Raw genomic sequence first — 19,795 nt, 5'->3', positions numbered from 1 at the left:
ATAATTAAATTTATCATTAGTTTTGAATTCATTAACATTATCGGTTTGACCTTAGACAAAATTTGATAAATATTGTTTTAAATTTTGCAATAAGCGTGTTTTAAAAATTGAGGAAAATGTGAATAATAATTATTAAAGTAAAATTAATTGAATAACGAATATGGCATTTCGATTGTAAGTGATATGGTCACAACCCGATATGGTCAAATGTACTGATTTATTCCCGATTGTGACTTAATCTCGGATGTGACGATACCCGGAGTTGACAAATACACTTTGCCAGAAGGCCGCACATTTTCGTATCGGCTAGCGCTCTTTAAAAAGCATATTTTTGTAAACCTACTAATTTTGTAGGTATGAGTGGGCCTAAAATAATTAATAGTTATTGAGTGATTGATGATACTGAGATGCAGGGCTGTAGTATCGAATTTCACCCCCCCCAGGGTATTCTTATTGTCCTTTTCATATGTTTATTTTTTTAAAGCACCTTCTTTAGGTCTAGATACTGACAGTCCAATTGGGATTGGAAAAATTTACCCGATTATGACATAGCTTTAATGCGTGAAGCATTCAGCTGGGAGGGACTAGGATTTAGTGCAGGAGCGATTTATTCAAATCGTCGGGGAGTTCAGCGACCCCGCACACTCCAGCTACGTTAGATAGTAAGTCGGTGCCTTTTGGTCTTCGGGACCCATTTATTGACCTATATTTTTGTTTAATTGACGGTTTACAACCTGTGTTGTCAACCAATGACACTCAGGATGGCACTTCGAAAGGCTTAACCGCCGTGTAACCCATGTATATAGATAGTAATTTTAATTGTTTTGCATATTATGATACAATACGTAAAAATGTTAGTATATAGGTAGACTTTGTTTCGTTTTGAATTTTGTTAATTTCATAAGTAGATTTTGCATATTTAATGAGAAAGTACAACTAGAATTTGAACTTTGTTTATGTATCGTATTATATTTACATAGTATATTCGTATAATTCCAATTATTATCCTGAAAGATAGATATTTAGAAATGAAGAAGTAGTCTTAATGTGGAAAGCATGTTTAAAAAAAAGTTTGCTTTCGTAGTTTTTTACAAGTTTATTTATTGCTCAACAACTCACATAAAGGAGAGAATACCTATTTTTGTTTTGTTTTGTCTTAAATAATTCATACAGGTGGAAAAATTTAGTTTGGTTCACTTTATTAGAGTTTTATTCATTTCAATATGAGGAAAGTGTTAGTTGAAGCTTTCGCTACGTAGTTCATTGGAATAGAATGATCAGAATTAACGAATTATTTTGTTGTTTAACTGACTGTTTTCATCTTCGGAAGCTTGCAAGGAGAGAAAATATCGTTTCGAGTCAGCACTTGTCAATAAGCTTACATAATAATAATACGTAACGAAATTTAGATTGAATTTGAGAATGTTGAGAATCGAAAATTTGAAAAAAAAATAAAATAAAATGAATAAATAAATAAAAATAAGAATGGAAAGAAATTGGTTTGTTGTACAATTTAATAGTAATTGGTAGACCCCATTGCTTATAGTATGTTAAGGCAATTAGGGTTAAATCTGTTAGTCACGTTGATATTGATAATGGTCATCGAGCGAACAAAATCATTGCGTGTAAAGGGTTTTGAGCTGTATACGTTTTTCAACCGAATGGCAATTGAGCATTACGAGTGAATTAGGGCTATTTTCCAGATGCCAAAGGCTATATAGAGCGGCATTCTTATATGAGTTTATTGTTATGATGTATGTGTATGTTAACGTGAAACCAAAGGCCATTAGAGGGCGGTTCACGTTTGGAGGTGGATACTCTTTGTTACTTCCTGAATACCTAGCTTGCTCCTAGATGAGTAGGGAACGTCTTTTCTAAGTGTTTAACGTTTTAGAGGTGGATTGCAAATCCCTCTTATTATGGTGATATGTGTTTGTGTTTAATACCCGTAAAATGGAGTCGTAATTTGCCTTTGCCAATAAGATGCTTGTTGAAAATGAGATTAGGTAACAATTGTATCAGCCAAAAGTCGTATGTTCGCCAGTTATATAAGATCCGTGCACTAGTGTTGATGCCCGCATACTTATTGCAATTAATAAATAAGTAAAATAAAAGTTTACGTTTGTTGTGAGTAATGCTAATAATTAAAAAAAAAGTGAGTTGCCATGTGATTCTAAATTTATTTGGAACAAATCAATGAATCTTTTGTTTGTTGTTTGAGCAATATGATTATTAAAACTTAATAGTATATTTGATTTTAGATTCTTTTAGTATCTTGATGTTTAATAAGTTGAAATACAGTATTTTGAATAATTAGTATGCGATTTATGTCATAATTCTTTTGGATTATTAACATTTTACAGTATGAATATATTAGTTGATATAATCATTTTGATGTTATTTTAGAGAATTTAAGTATTAACTAAGGTTGTTGTAAAAAGGTGCATATGTACACACATTACATTACACAAATTACACATTAGGAATTCTGATATTATCGTTTATTTTGTTGTTAAGGAACACTTCCGAAATCGGTATACACATTTTACTATTGTTTAGGAATTAAGTATTTTTGCACTAGTGTTTATTTGTATATTCATTGTGTAACATACTTCAATATGTCATGTGTTTAACAAAAATGATTGAAAAGTAAACTGAAATGCATATAGCTATGGTGAGAAACCGATATTTGAAAAAAAGTACATGAATAAAAATAAATAAATAAATAAAAAATATGAACTGAAGATACAAATAAGTGAAATAATAATGAACGTTTTATTAAAGGTGGCTTAATCAGGACTTAAAAGCGGCTTAATTAGAACTTAAAAGTGGCTTAATCAGGACTTAAAAGTGGCTTAATTAGAACTTAAAGGTGGTTTAATTAGAACTTAAAGGTGGCTTCATAAAAATAAAAGGTGGGTTTTTGAACATAATAGGTGGCTTTAACAAAGGTGGCTTATTGTCATACAGGGTGAACAACCTCAGTTACAAAGTGAAGTGTAATATATACAGTGCAGTCCCAACACGCCGAATTTTCATAGTGAGTCCCCAACGATCTTCAATTCATATACAGCGTGTTCCACAATATAGTGATTTTCCAGTAACACTTCAGTGAACTAGTGAAGTATATTACCTACAGTGCAGTCCCGATATACCGAATCTTTATGGTGAATTCTCAGTGACAGTCCATTCATATATAGGACGTTCCAAAACCTAATGATCCTCAAGTGACATTCCAGTATGAACTATTAACCCTCCAAACGGCCAGGGATCTTTTCACAAATTGAATCAATTTGCTCGGACACTGTTCAGGCCCCAATAGGTTGTCACCGTCCTATACCTCATTTTCGTCGAATTTAAAAGAAATATAGGAAAAATAGATTTATTCTGAGCTTATTAACCAACCCTCGTATAGTTCCAAATGTTCTAGAAACTCTTCTGTCATTGCTTTGGTATGTCTCTTCGTTTGTGTTGGTAAGCTAAGGCCAGAGATTGTGACCATATATGGACATGCGTTGCAGACAATGGTTTCCTTTGTGAACGCTCTCAGTCCGGAAAAAACGGGAAAGTTGCAAAGACATTTTACTTCTTGTCATCACCCAACGCTGATACGATTATTTAAAATGCCCGCACTTCTTCGGCCAAAGAGTGTGAACTTGTTATCATACGTCATCACCGGAGAGCTCCAGCTAGGAGAACATATACGCAATAGCGAATTGAACAAAGCGTGCAGTCGCCGTGTGCCTAATCAACAGCAAAGGTATCGACGTTTGCTCGCGCGTATCGCGCCTTTTCTAAAACCAGCATTCAGGCTGCCTGTAATTATGGTACTACTAGATGGTTACGCACATATAAACGTTCTGTGCTAAGTGAACCTTTCTATATACAAAAGTGACAGTTTGCATTTTCTCACAGTGATTTTTACATAAGTGCACTTGTCTAATAGTACGTCGATAACGACCCCATGGGACAGGACCCATACTCATAACGCCAATTAGGGACTTCAACTTCAGAAACAGCGTATATATTTGAACACAAGACATCAAGGAGCAACTTCGACAGGCTAGCCGAAGAAACACGTGAGTTACCTACCATTTTAAGCCACGACGTTACATACTATTTAATCCGCCACGTTGCTACGTTATTAATACTAAATAATTAATTGTAAATGTATTTGAAATGTAAATGCCTGTAATACTTGTGTTTCTACAGTAATATTACATTCTTTCTACGAAAAGGTCAGTTTGTCATTTGTTATATGTTTAATATTTAACTCCATCGTATGTGTAGCTTAACAAAATTTCACGTTGTCTACATTTTCATCTACCATGCTCCCAGTCATCGTAAGTTGAAGTTGTAGGCATGGGCAGTAATCGTAATTGTCGTAGTGCAACTGGGAATCACAACTAAGAAAAGGGGGAATATATGAGAAATAAAAGTTACTCCGAACCCCGACGAAAATAACGATTACAACAATATAGTACTGTAGTTTTTCAAAGAAGAATCACAATGAATAACAAAACTCGAGTTCATATCAGGAACCTTAAGGATTACCTTATCACAAAACGCATCTAAGTTTTTGAAAGGCATCATCGTGTTCTCTTGTCCATTTAAATGGAACCTTTCCGGAACGCATCTCCTGTAATGGTGCAATGAGTTCAGCAAAATTATGTACAAATTTAGAAAAGAACTGAAAAAACGCACACACCCTATTCAAGCCCTTTCTATTCCTAGGCTTTGGTAGTTTTTTAATAGTTTCAAGTCGGTCCTCATCTATGGTCATCGTCCCACGTTCGAATTGAAACTATAGATATTTTATTTTGGTTTGAAACGAAATAGTGTTTGAAGGTGATACAGTTAATCCAACTTGCCGGAACCTACTTAGTACTTCCTAAACCAGTTTTTTATGTGATTCCAAATCAGGTGTAAATATTAACACGTCATCATAGAAAATCTCTAAGTTATCCTCAATCAAGCCGTCTAATATTTTTGACACCAAATAACTCAAAACATGTGGTGAAGTTGATAAACCCATCGGCAGGCGCCGAAATTGATACATTTTATTTTTGTTACAAAAGCTGTTACCTTTTTACTATTCTCAGTGAGCAAGCACTGATAAAAACTTTTCTTGAGGTCAATTTTTGAAAATATATGGTTATTTGATATACTAGAGATAACATTTTCAAGATTGGGTGACGGAAAATTACGTGTAATTATTTTCTTATTCACAAATCCATAAGCCACGACTAATCTCTTACCGTAGTCTTTATTTTCTACTAAAAAACACGGGCTGGAAAATGGAGAGGCATTAATCTCTTCTACCACCCCCTCTTTAATCAAATCTTGAATAAAATTATCCAATTCCTTTTGTATAGGGCCTATAGTTTGGTACACTATAGGGTTGTAACTTAACAGGAGTATTTTCTACTAATTCAATTTGATAATAGAAATCCTTCACACACCCTAAACGATCCGTATTAACGTCTGAAAAAGAAGTTACTAAATTATTTACATAAGTTTGTAAGTCAGGATCTTTATCTAAAAGTTCCGAAGAAACTTTATAATTACCTTCTGAAGATGCTGCATTCTGCCCGGAATCAGTAACCTGGAACACCTCATGATCGACATAGGTTTCCAATTCTGCAGCCAATTGTTGCTCTCCTAGCGCCTGCTGTCTTGATCTGCATGTCCGATTTTGCATGGTTCTTGGGAATCGACCAGCCTCCTCAACCCCATTCAAGCGTGCTGGAGTGGGATGGACTACGCTATCCCTAGAAGATAAAAAGTTCGTCCGAGGAGTAGACTGTTGCAGGTTAGATGTGGGATTTATAGGAATTATTAACTTACTAGATTGAATTTTGTAGTCTGTTGGACACATCTATCACTGCTTGATATTTTCGATGGAAACTATTTCCGAATAAGAGGTCAAACTCTGAAGATGGAACTATATAAAAGTTTTCAGAAAACCGTGCAAAACCCATACGAAAATATAGGCGGACACGTGATTTAACTGTCACTTGTTGTTCTCCAAGACCTACAACTTGTAAACTAACGTCTACTTCTCTGATTTTACAGTTTTTGCAGATTTCTAAAGAATATCTCACTCACAAAGCAGGACTCACTCCCCGTATCTAGGATGGTATTGACTAATTTTTCTTTTATACATGCAGGCACGAAACAAGATCTCTATTGTTTTTATTATATTGTGAAGAATTTACAGTTTGGAAACCAGATTTATTCACCAGTGACCCATGTTCCGAATTTCTACCAAGAGCACTGTTCCTTTTTTGAAAATGTTTATTTGAACCCGAAGAACTAGTCACAATATTTTTCTGAATGACACCTGTTTTACCTTGAAATTGTTCACTACCTAATGACGTATGAGTATTGTCACTAGCAACCAGTGGCGGCGATTGGACGTTAAAAGTGGGGGGGCAAGACATGATCTGAATATTTGTGTATCAATCTTAGTTTCCCTAGTTGTTTCTAACACTTTGTTTGACGAAAGGTTGTATAACTAATAGGATACTATCTTTTTCAGTTGAAATACCTTATATTGTATTTCATATTTTATTAACCCTTAAAATGATAAGCCTTTTTTGTAACACAAAATGATGAGGCGAGTCCATTGGACTCAACTTGTTTTTCTTTACTATTTTGAATTTTAGGCATATTTTTACCTAATAAACATTTCACATGCATCAGGGCTGCTTGTTTATTCGACGATGATAGTAAACAAAGGGATCATATGTTAACGGCGGCATCTATAATGCTTTATAGTAAACTATTGAAATTGATTTATTTTCCGAGATGAGTCCAATGGACTCACCTTATCACTTTAAGGGAGAGCAACAGAAGTAGGTATTAGCTCTTTGTACTCTTAAACAACGAAGCGTAAGAAGAAATTTGATTCCTTGCTCATGAACATCTCAAAACTCTGTCTAGAAAATTGTGAGATCAGATTATTAAATAACAAATTTGAAAAACAAATAAATAGAATGGATAATATTAATCATAGTAATGAATAATGAGGCTTGTTTTGCAGAAATTACATTGAAACTGGGATTAAACAACGAATTAAAATTTTAATTCCACACATGCTATTAAATGTGTGTTATTACTCTTAGAAAATGAAAGACAGTGCATACTACAAGCATATGCTACATTTAAAGATAATTTACTTTTGTAGACTCCCGAAACATGTTCGTTGCCATTAGTAGCAGTTTTCACTTTTTTGGACCACATCAAAGCACAATACTTAGAATTACTTCACACCCCAGTTATACAAAATAATCCTAAGACATAGAATTATGTTAAATTCACTAAATTAATTTTATATACGTACACTCGTACACCCCTAAACACACCACTTCACTCGTATATTACACTGCAAAATCATGGAAAAGGTAGAAGTTGTTTCATATACTCCATTTTTTAATCAATATTCCTTACTATTAGAAAGAAGAAAAGACATTTTATGAACTGTCAATTTTTGTGTAATTAAAGAATAACTTGCAAAAAATTTATTTATTTCTTATTTATTTATTTTATTTATTTATTTATTTATTTTTTGCAAAATATTCTCTCAGTTTCAAAGAGGCTGACTAACATATCGAGCCCTTGTAAGAAGAATTGAAAGTATGCTGGAATTGTTGTTCTCCAATAGGTTAATTTTTGGGTTATTTTCGGTGTCAATTAAAACCCAATTCCTGTATAGCTTTCTCAATTCCATCGGAAGACAACTAATACATACTCACGCAACAGTAAATATTATATATGACTATTTTTTCTGTGAACCAGTAATACATACAAAAACTTTACATTTCCAAATGAAACTATATACTATAATGGGTTACTTCAAAAAAGTGGGGGGGCAACTGCCCCCCTTTGCCCCCCCTAATCGCCGCCCATGCTAGCAACTATTACATTTTGATTCAGTTCAGGATTTCCGTCTGAATATCTACTTTCTACCAAGTTTACGGGTTTACAATTTATACTCGGTTGACTAATAACGTTACAAATAGCCGTTTTATTCGTTATGCCCTTATGGGGATTTTTATTTACACTACCCATTACCGGTCCGACAGCATTCCGCAGTTTGTAATAATCATTACTATATCTATACATGTTATCAAATGTAAAGCTGCGTCCTCAAATTGTTCAAAAGTCATCGGTACCCCCCCCTACAGTTGAAAAATTTATGAACCATTGGACTAACCATATTACAAATTAAATTACAAACAACTGGTTCCTCGAAATTCATATCCAAAACATGTATCAATGCTAATATCTCTTCCACAAATTCATACAGTGTTTGATTTTCCCTCATAACTCGGTAAAATTCCAAGCGCATAAACTGCGTTCAAGCCAAAGGTGAGATGAATCTAATAACAAGTTGTCTACAAATGTCTCCCCAAACTGAACCTGTACCAATCATTGACTGTAAAAGGTAATTAAATTCCCCCTTTAGTACGCGCTAAACTAGCTATTAAAATTACATCATACGGTAAATCCTTACTACGCACAATTTTACCTAGTTTCAAAATGAACTGGAATGACATCTCTGTATTTGTTCCGTCTACCAAAGGTAATTGATTAGTCTCGGCCAATAACAATTTATACACCCCTTCGCTGGATAATTTATTAAAATCAAAATTTAAATGCTCAGACCGTATACTATGTCTGTATACATTTCGTCTATCTAAGCCTGCAACAGAGGAAGAACGTATCCGTGGTCTCCCACGATTAGGTTCGACAAAGTTACCATCTAAATTTGATTCAACATTCCGAAAACAAGGATTTTCAAAAGCTACATACCCTAAAAATCCTTCTTCACTACTTGAACTACTAGGTTCAAAATTATCAATATTTTCATAATTCTGCCTATTATCCATCTTTCCTGTAGCCAGAATTCAAAATTATCCGTAAATTCTTCTCCTTTTACAAACAACAAATAAATGCGCAACAACTCGTGCCAACTTATGCTAGATGCACCCTCAAAAACTTTTCTCTCACAAATTTCTTTTCTTCCCATATATTACCTGTATATTACTCTGCGTTTTTATTATTAACATTACATTCAAATTTAAAAAAGTATATGGCCAAAACAAGTAGCACTTGAAGATTCGAAATTCGCTATTATTAACATACACATACAACCGTGGTCCCGCGATTAACTTGTCTACAGGTAAAAGCCAAACCTTGCCTAACTACTAGAGACAGTTCCTCCCTTTACCTGCATACAAATCAATCACAAGCACACTTTGACGGGATGGCCGTTCCCCGATTCTTGTTTTGGCATGCAGAGTAAATTCACTGAAAAATAAAATCCCTTTTTTTTCCTATTAGCGATTAGGCTTAATTTTGGAACTAGGAAATACAGGTAAAACTCTCAAATTTCCACTGGATCAATTTATTACAAATCAAATATATATCCAACAATAACAATAAATATCCAAATCCCGAAGTAATTAGTTTAAATTTCCCAACTTCTTCAAAAACTTTTAAACAAGTAATAACTCGAAAGATTAACATTAAATTTCCAAATATTCAAGAAATCTCCAAAACAGTAAAACATTAATTTACCCGAAAAGTATTATTACTTCCAAAGATCCAATTTTTTCCGCACACATTGACTTACTGAGCCCAAATACTGAAATTAACTTTTTTACGGTACTCATTGACGAACTGTTTCCAAGTATTGAAAATTAACTTCTTTATGGTAATCATTGACGAACTGTTTCCAAATATTGAAAATTAACTTTTTCTTTCCCAAAGCTTCCAATATTTCTCTGGTAGGTTAGGAATTACCAGTAATACGTCCACTCTTGTATTAACTCGAATATTCATTTCTGTTAAATCCCAACATTATTAATGCGCTCTGAAAAAGGTTAAGCTCTACCATACTCAATGATTATTGGGATTCGAACCCACATGGGAAATCCGAATCAATATGATTTGATCCAAACCAAAGAATTGGGGATCTTATGCACTATAATGGAAAACAATGAGAGGGCGAATAAATTTCAAATCTCCTTCTACTGCCAAAAGAGGTTAAATAATTCGTCCTCCCTTCATTCCCCAACACAGTACCAAGTTCAAGCCCAATTCTTCAAATACGTAGAATATAGCACTCTACATACCAAACCAGCATAAAAAAAGATCACACATAATCTATTCTTCAAAATATACGGTTAACACTACATTCAAAGCCACTGAATTCATATAACATTATGTCAATCATCAGATAATTCCAAAACGCGTTTTCCAAATAGAATTTCAATGTTAAACCCACGAAACAAAATTTAGATTAATTTCCATACTACTCTCTAACAACTATCCCTTACACTTTCGAATCTTCAAGTGGCCGAGCCACCATCCGCTTCCACCTAGCAAGCTCCCGCTGGCTGCCACAAGTGCTGCCATCTCTTGACATTCGAGGGAACTCCTCGTAACTAGCACTTATAACTGAAGTGGAAGGGCATCTAGCGAGTAGAAGTGGAGATGCAAGGGCTCGGAAAAAAACCGGCTTTTTTGAAAAAAAAAAACTCAGTCTTTTCTGCTTTGCTTTTTTGCTTGGAAAATTTTGGGCTTTTTTGAAAATTCTGCTTTAAATTGATAAACCAGATTTTGTTTCGCTTCTCTACAACACAAAAAGTCATTTAATTAGTGGTTGATGCCGATAATAATATAACACCTCGAAAATAAACCATGAATTTCGAAAAGATATTTCAAACAGTTTTACTTCTCAACATATTTACATTATGAATTCCAAAGGATTAACCAATGTATATAATAAGATTTTTTTAACCTCCTACATACAAAAGTAAGCAGGGTTGGCAAGAGCCATGGTTGTTTGTGAAAATGCCAAAAACCCGTTTTTTGGGGGGAGTTTAAACTAGGCTTTTTTGGTTTAAACCAGGTTTTTTGGGTTTAGATATTTTGCTTTATGTATTTATATTACATATTGACAGAAATAAGTTTGTTTCGCCTTGGTGTTACTATGCAACAACTGGGTTATGCTGGAAGAGGTCACATAAGCTTAAAGAAGTCCGGTCAGTAAATTTCTTAAACTGAGAAACTCCCGCCCTAGCCATCGGGAAAAATCCCGTCATTACTCTAAATGTAAAACAATAACGGGAAAAAATCCTGTTATTGCTTTGCATGTAAAATTTAAAGGTCAACGTATCATAATCAGTACGCTAAAACTGAGGTATTAAATTACAAATTTAGTGCGTACATATCATTGAAAGTACAATCCAAGCTAATGTTGGAAGCTACGTAGGCAATCGATAAATTTTGTCAATTTATATCAGTATATTTAAGCAACCTTGGCTTCTTTATAAAACAACAGGCATTCAGGCATGCAGAAATATACAATTTAGTTTCGTTTCGTATGTTCAGGCTTAACATCCTTACGTAATACCGAGGTTATCAAGGAGAAGACTTTCGCTTAAAGTGACATCCGAACCGCTACTTTGTTTACGCATGAAAGAAGGGTTGTGGTTCGACCGAGAATTGAACATGGGACACCTTGATTAAAAGGTGAAAAGGAAATAAAACTAATGCAGATGGTTTGATGTATGGAAACGTCACCATGAAGTTCACACGATTCGCATTTTTCGTACCTTTTATTTTTTTTCGGTTTAAACCAGTTGTTTATTTAAAAAAAAAGAAGAAAAACAGCTGGTGTAAACCAGCCAACCCTAAAAGTAAATACTTCTTTTAAAAAAATACTCAAATAAGTAGCAAAATTCTATGTAGTATTTTTACTTCAAAATATTCCATACCCTCTTTTTGGAACAAAATAAAATTAAAATAAAACATAAGAAAAACTCTTAGATTTATATGATACACTTAAAGGCTGCACACCTAGAGCTTTTGGTTTTGTATATTCTTGAAATTCTACAGTTTTATATAAGCACCATCACGGTTTATTCAGTCCTCAAGTTTTCTGTATTTTTAACAAGAGGGATTGAACATGAAGGGTGTGAGATAAGAACATGGTAACCCATAATTTTACTATTTTAAGAAATTAGCAATTTTCTGCTGCACAATCCATTTTGACAGTAGGAAAGCTGATTTTTCACATAAGTCTATACATGAGGGATTAAACGAAGCGGTATGCGTTGCTGCCTATCTGATGCTGCGTAACTCAGCAATTGAAAATTTGTTAGTTACCATGTTCCTGGCTCACACCCTTCATATCATTATGAAACTCTCCCCACCCCACCAACATACACATAAAAAAGGACTACGGAATATATTTAAGTTAAGATAAATACAACTGCACAACAAACATGATTGACTGGAGCTTTTGCGCTTCTATCGAGAAGTCCGGAATTCAACTCAGCATTTGACCATTCTGACAAAACTTTTCTTCATTCCATCTATGAAGTAGAAATAGTGCGTGTACTGTGAGTTGGCTGACTTCATTTCTTATTGTTTTTAAATCGTTATTATTACTAATTACCAGCAGTGATGGCTTTGCGAGGGTTAGGGGGGACTGGAGCCTGTTCCCCAAAATTACGGAATGTCTAAAACAAACGAAATATCTATTAGTTATGCCTTTACTCATAAACTTTAAGCTGGCGTCAAATAAAAATTACGAATGTTTAGAAAAACTAAACATTAGTAAGAAAAAAACCCTCCCAAAATACATTTCTAAATCCGCCACTGATTCTCAGTATAAAATGATCTTCAAGGTTGTATCCGGAAGATTATCGCTAAATATATGAACGAAACGAAATACAGTATTAGTTATGCCTGTACTCATAAACTTCAAGCTCCTCCCAAATAAAATTAGGAGATTTTAGAAAATGAAACAATCAGAGAAACCCGTCCCAAAGTACGTTTCTAAATCCGCTACTGATTATTTGTATAAATTAGTATTCAAGGTTGTATCCGCAAAATTATTGCTAAATCGTTGCACAGCTACAGTATAACAGAAATGTGGAAGTACGGTTAGACGGATATATTGAAAAACGTACGCTTTGACGGATATATAGAAAAACGTAAGTTTAACTTCTGCGTTAGAAGCTAGAGTACTAAGCTCTTAGAAATGAAACAGACGACAAACTGAAATGATATCGAGAAGAAAAAAATATCTATAACTCAATAGTTAAATAGCCTCTAAAATTGCCCTCAAATACTTACATTCTTCATGTTAGCTTTAATTCGTAAAACACGTGCTCCATCCATCTTGATGGTGAATTTTAGAGTGAAATATGGCATTTAGGTCATGGAATTCCTATCTAAGTATAGAATATACTATAAGAAAGCTATTTAGATAGAAAAATCATGAAAATGAAAAAAGCCAAAATTTCCAAAATTCTCGTTTTTTTCCCAAAAAGCCGGCTTTTTATGTGAAAAAAACCATCGATTCAAAAAAGCCGGCTTTTTTGCATCTCTAAGTAGAAGCCGTATTACTTAACTCCTACCTTTACATTCAATATACAATATTTCAGTTCCATCAAAAATCTTTTTTTTTTTCTTCGACGAAAACGCTAATATACGTTACAATGTTAAGTTTGGCAGTAACAAATCTTTGTATGTACTTAGGATCGTCTATGCATAAAGTTCAAAAAGAAGGCATGAAACCGTAGAAAAGTTAAAGTTCGTGCTCCTGCTTCGGGAAAAATATTTGTGCTATCTCTGTGCTTTATCATTTCCATTGTGAACCCAGTAGTAAAGTTGCGGCTAGAGTCTGCGTTCGATAGTATCTCCAGTTGGAAATGGAGTGAAATATCGTTATCATTTATTGCTACAGAGCACTCAATTAATATAATTTCAATGTTCAACACAGATGGCAAGAAATGAGTAAGAGTGACTTGGAAAACGTGATCCCACGCTAGAGAAGTGTGCCAAATCAGGTGCTCCATATTTTGCGTTTAATGTGGTGATGTACAGAAGAATGCTGCTCAAAAGTGCAGTGAACAGAAAACCACCTTTAAACTATACTACCAAAATATGCAAAGCATTAAAAACAATTTCACGGACTGTGCCGCAAATATGTCTGTTTAGTGGTGAGTGAAATATGTCTGAATGTATCGGTAAGGAACAGTGGAATGCCGTTTCTCAACCAATTCTCTACATAGAAAAATGACCGCAAGACCATAGACGCGGATTGTTTGTAGTATTAAAATAAATGGAGCAGCAGAGCACAGAATGATCTCGTACGTGACTGAAAGTATTTGAGCAGAGGTAAGTCTGTCCAAAAACAAGCTTCGTCGGGTGTTTCTGCAGACCATATAAGAACATTCCTCAAAGTTTACTTAAAACGTGCCACAATTTATTTCCAGATGATGTCACAAGGTGGCAAAGTTGCTCATTTTGGTTACTATAACTTGGGCTTAGATATGGATCTACAGTAAACATGGGATAACATCAGACGCTAGGGTGGTCCTTAGGTATATGGTAAAAAATAAATTTTCGAATTTCTTCCGCCGCACCCCCTATTTCTTTTCCTTTGGTAATAGAAACATGATACACAAAATTTCACAAAAATCCATCAACGTTAACCCATGCCGCAAAGCAGTTGTTTTCTGTAAAAAGAAATCCATTTGAATTTCAATGGCACTTGATTTACTATTTGTCAATAAATGTATAATAATTATCACAAATGTAAATAGGACAATATAAAGCTTTCTTCTGTAATTCAGAATTGACTAACTTTCAAATACAGCCGGTTGGTTATCAGGCAACAAGCTACAAGCATCATGATCATCGTCCATATATATAGTACTTATGGTATTGCACAGTGTTTTGAACCACTGTGGAAAAGATATTTGGATCTGTTTCTCACGTCACTTGCTTCCTTAGTAAAATTTACATGAGTTAGAAATCAATCAGCTAATAAATACAAGTAAAAAATTAACTGATAATGGCTGATATTCCAAAAAATGGGAAAAAATATATATTTGAATTGTAGATCGACTTAATGATAACTGTTTTTACGCAAGGTAGATTTTCCACATCCTGGAAACAAGTTTCTATAGTCTTTCACCACTTACAAAAGGAATTGTTTCTGTTCTTCATTTTTAGTTAGAACTGCATTGTGATTTTCCATTAACTTTACGCTCTTTCCGCAGCGTGATTTGTAACATGCAGCTTATCAACTACTTTCTTCCCGAAAAGAAATTCATCATTTGTCGACCAACAAACCGGATCTAGAAAACCTGTAGAAATCCGAAACCTTTCGAAGAACTTCTTGGTGTTTCCTATCACAAAATCAGCATTTTTTTTTCTTCAATATTATCTATTTCACTAGCGCGCAGTTCAAATCGCTTCATCGTTTCATATAAACCGTCACTATTTTTAATTTTTTCTGCTAGTTTGTGCTTTGTTCATTATTGACATTCTCGTCAAAAAATAAAAGTACTCACACTCCTCTGAGAGGTACCAAAGATGTTAGGAAAACTTCAATAAAGCCACTCTCGAGACATCAGAGTTTATGAGTTTGTACGTTTGAAGGCTCTTCAAAAATTGTAAATCTTGATGTGGTGAACGAGATGCACTGGGACAAGAAAACCAAGTAAACCAAGCTCTTTAGAACAGGAAAAGTGCACACTTGACGCAGTCCTTCTTCTTCCCGCTCATTTAATTTAAACTGATTACTAAAGAAATATTTTTAAACATCATAAGGTTTTCCCATCCACCTTGCCTGATGTACAGCTCCAGGGAAACGGAAAGAAATACATCCAGGAGGCTTACTTCTTAGAAAAATTACTATAAGCTCCAAAAGTTCTCTGTAATCTTCTCTGCATTTCGAAATTTTGAACAGTAAAAACTAGCTTATCTTTCTTCATATTGCAAAGAACTGAATTAACACTTCGATTAGAAATTCGTGGAACAAAATTGTTGTGTTGAAATCTCGGCCACTCACATTTTTGAATTGATATTGAATTGATATAGGCATCACATTTTTGAATTGATATTAAAGTGTGTATTTGAAGAATGTGTTTCAGTTTCTTCCGGTCCAGAGATGCCAATTTTTAAAAGTTCTGGAAACTTTTAAAAATTGGCACCTCTGGACAGGAAGAAACTGAAACACATTCTTCAAATACACACTTTAATATCAATTAAAAAATGTGATGCCTATACAGAAAATATAAAAGGTCTTTTTCCAATTTTTGTTCAAGAAGAATACAAGCTCCATTGATACGTCCAGTATTAGAAGAAGTTATGTCCCAATGTCTCTGCTGTTGCGATTAATATGCGCATGGAGCTCTATCAATCAATTTATAGCGATCAACAGCCGCAACGAGTTGTGGAGTAATAAAACGTACTTTCCCTCTTCTTCTCGAAGATCCTGTCACTATCTCATCAGAATCTACTCCTTCCATTGGAATTGTAGTTTCTGTGTTGTGGTGAGTATCCTTGATCGGTATTCTTGCTTTAGGCCAAAACATTTCTCTTTCACGAATTACTAACCGAGCATTCTCTCTTAAAGGTAATTTCACATTCGTATGTTATAAAAGAATGCACCAAGTACTTGTCTGTTGCACAGTAACTTACAACTCAATATCTGTTCACTCATATTACCGAGGTAAATACCACTACGATAACTGATTTCACTAGACACCGAAAACATAATGATCACTTTGTTCATTTAATCACATGTAATGATTTAAGACCCACAATGAAACTTCAATTCCCTAAAAATAACAATCATATCAAAAGATCATAAATACAAAACAGAAAAATTCAAATACATGTTACAAGTAGTCTAAAATTATTGTATTTACAATAACAGTTGTAATTAACAACAAAGGGGAGAACGATTTAGTTGTAAACGGTCGTAAAAAATAATTGTTTGACATTTATTTATTATTTCCAATTTAATTTTGTTCATAAGTCTGCTCCAAATTACTTAAGAAATGGGAATTAGTAGAACAATCTAAGTCTGTGCATGTATTGCCATCTATTGAGCAACATAAGAAACTACTGTTTTCTAAATCTTATTCCTATAAAGATTAAAATGTCTTTGCGGCACCATTTATCGTTGTCATAACGAACTCAAATTTACAGATAACACTTTTCTCATTAAAAGGAAAAAGATTAAGGGGTGCGGTCTCAGATATACACAACTTGAGAAATAAGGACCACCCTAATCAGACGAAAATGACATCCCTTTGTCGAATATTTCACAAGCACTCGATTTGGGATAGTACAATTTTAATAACTCGCGTAAAAATAATAGCTTAGATTATGTCATCTCTATTTTTCCGAGAGAATGCGTCATCTCATATAGAGTTCCTTCTCCCAGACAGCGAGTTCGCCGTTCCCTATCTTACTCCCAACCCCAGAAGCCACCAATGCAACTCAAAAAGAAAGTTTGTACCTGACTGAAGGAAAGCCACTTTGGGTAAAATTTGTAAAATACAACAGGTGTTACAATGGACACTTTTACTAGATGGAACAATAGACGAGGCACTGGATTCTTTCGCTCATGTTTTTAATGCAACAATAAATATTTTGTACTGTTCAAAAAGGGAAAAACAATGAAATTTAAAACAAGTCGCGGCGAACAGAGTCGCCACACATTACCAAATAAAAAAAAAAAGCTTTGGGAACTGTGGTGTGCATTTCCAAATGAATACATATCTTAAAAGAATTTCTGATGTAGGACTTAATGTTAAAAAAGCTATTGAGATGCAGCAAATACCTAGACTAAATTTTAAAAAAAAGATCAGACACCAGCATCAACAACACTAAAAAATTTTGGTATATTATCAGATCTAAGTCTAAAACTTTTAGCATACCTCTTGTAAATACAATGATATATCAGGTGCACAAGTTGAGGGAAGAACAGAAAATTTTAATGAATTCTTTTGTAATAAATTCTCAACAACATAATCAACGTACTTCCCTGTTCAATGCGTTTACTCGTCCACTATACCTCATTTATCTATTACTCTTCCAGAGAATGAGTTACTCTTATTTTCTCTCCGGCCTGAGAGCCTCTGGCCAGGACAAAATAAACTAGACCTTTCTGCGTTCGACATCATACATTATTTCTTTTTCACTTTCGCTCATTTTTAATAGATGTTTCAGGAAAACTTATTTTCCCTGTTCTTAGAAAACAGCCCGTTTATCTCCCTCTTCTAAATGTGGATTAGAAAGTTATGTGTCATTTTAAAGCAACATCTCGCTACTTTGAAACATATCAATCCTCTGCGAGAAAATTATCAAAGACATTACTTCCCGTTCAGTACAATCCCAAAGTTGGTAGTGTTGGGTGGACGGCCAATCTGCCGATAGAGGGAGCCAAAACGTGATTTTTTCTTGTTTCCCCCTTACTTATAAATGTAAATATAAGTTTCATTATTTTTCAGCCGCTGTTTCGTTTTTAACTGCCCTAACATCAAAAATAATACAAGAAGACCATATCTGTCCGAGTTAGCTTTAGAACTATTAAATGAAAACCTGAAAGCTCCTCCTAAAATATCAACTTTGCAAAAAATTTGCTAGTGTGCTTGGCACAATACAGAAAACAAACTACTGATGATGAACCAGTCTAACCAATCTGAGGAGATATTTGCTGCATCTGCGGGTAAAGGGAAAACAACAGAACTCGAATTGAATGTAATGATTGTGGAAAAAACGTGCTCAAATGCAGTCAACAATTACCACTACTTGCAATACATGCCAGCAATCTCAGAAAGAGGACAGTGACATGGATGTTGATTAACTTTGAACCCACCTTGAGTCTACATATTTTGGAAAAACATATGCAAAAAGCACTCAATCATTACTGCCCCCTGCAATAAGTATCAGCATTATCACAAGCTAACTGACATGGATGTTGATAAGGTTAATACTGTTTTTTGTGTTTTGTTCAGTGTGTTCAGTCATATTTAGCAGTGTTGTAATTTAATTTAAACGTATACTTTTGGTCACAAATGATTTGTCTTTACTAAACCTAAATGCTTCAAAACATACAATTTGCATCATGCACAATGCTGAAAAATGTGAATAATCTATCACGGCCGAATTGCCGTCGTCGCGAGCGGAAACGTGAATTGGCAGTACGTGAGATTGATAGGAGATATTGAACGAAATATCGCACTTTTGACAACTAAGATATTTAGCATTTGTATATTTTATCACGTGTGTAACTTGAATATAACTTTTTATGTACAAACATGAATTTTCAGTAACTAGTTTCACATATCTTACAATGTCTTTCCACTAACAAAATATTGACTTCATGTAAACGCTTTACACAATTATGCACAGCCATCTTTTACCTGTATGAGATAGCATGTTTCCTCAAAATTGAACTTCGATTATAGTCTTGACACGAGCAGTTCCTCGCCATCTGTTAAAATATCTGTTGCGAAATATAAAATTCAATTAAGTCCTTTCTACACACTTAGAACGCTTTAGTTTGTTCCTTAGTATTTAATTATATTTTTTTCTCTTGTGTGTTTTAACATGTGAATTGCAAAACGTGAGCTCCATATAAATCTTCTTTTCACCTGTGTGTTTTCATATGTGTGAGAGTTTCATCTGTGTATTAAAATGTCCTGCCAAACTTGAACATAGACCAAATACTTTTCCACAATCGTCGTATGTGTGAAGTTTTCCACTTGTGTATATTAAAATTTGTCTTGCCAAGCTTGAACGCGAATCAAATGACACACTAGAATCAGAAGTTGCTAACTCATTATTGCTAGATTTTACAGGATCGCGCTTTTAATTTTATAGAAGTATTGAAATACCGATATATTAGTACAATGGTCTAAAATTTTGTATGTTGGTTCGTTTCGACAGGTGTGACGTTCTCTTACAG

At 34.2% G+C, this 19,795-nt stretch overlaps 1 protein-coding gene across 6 annotated transcripts in view; it reads right to left on the bottom strand.

Annotated features, from left to right (window-relative positions):
* Positions 1-11,266, bottom strand: part of LOC145682372 (guanylate cyclase soluble subunit beta-2-like) — a 188,592-nt gene extending 177,326 nt beyond the window's left edge. For 2 of the 6 annotated variants that reach the window (XM_081753951.1, XM_081753953.1), the window contains exon 1: positions 5,569-11,264. The gene's annotated coding sequence lies outside the window, so the exon portion shown is untranslated. Of the gene's footprint in view, positions 1-5,568 lie in introns of all 6 variants that reach the window. The other 4 variants (XM_081753952.1, XM_081753955.1, XM_081753957.1 and 1 more) reach the window with 4 other exon arrangements.
* Positions 11,267-19,795: the final 8,529 nt, after the last annotated feature.

This window comes from Thermobia domestica, chromosome 3 (assembly GCF_964235325.1).
Source record: "Thermobia domestica chromosome 3, izTheDome1.hap1.1, whole genome shotgun sequence".
Lineage (NCBI taxonomy): Eukaryota > Metazoa > Arthropoda > Insecta > Zygentoma > Lepismatidae > Thermobia > Thermobia domestica.
The sequence above is the reverse complement of the archived record's forward strand: the minus strand, read 5'-3'. Positions and strand labels throughout refer to the sequence as shown.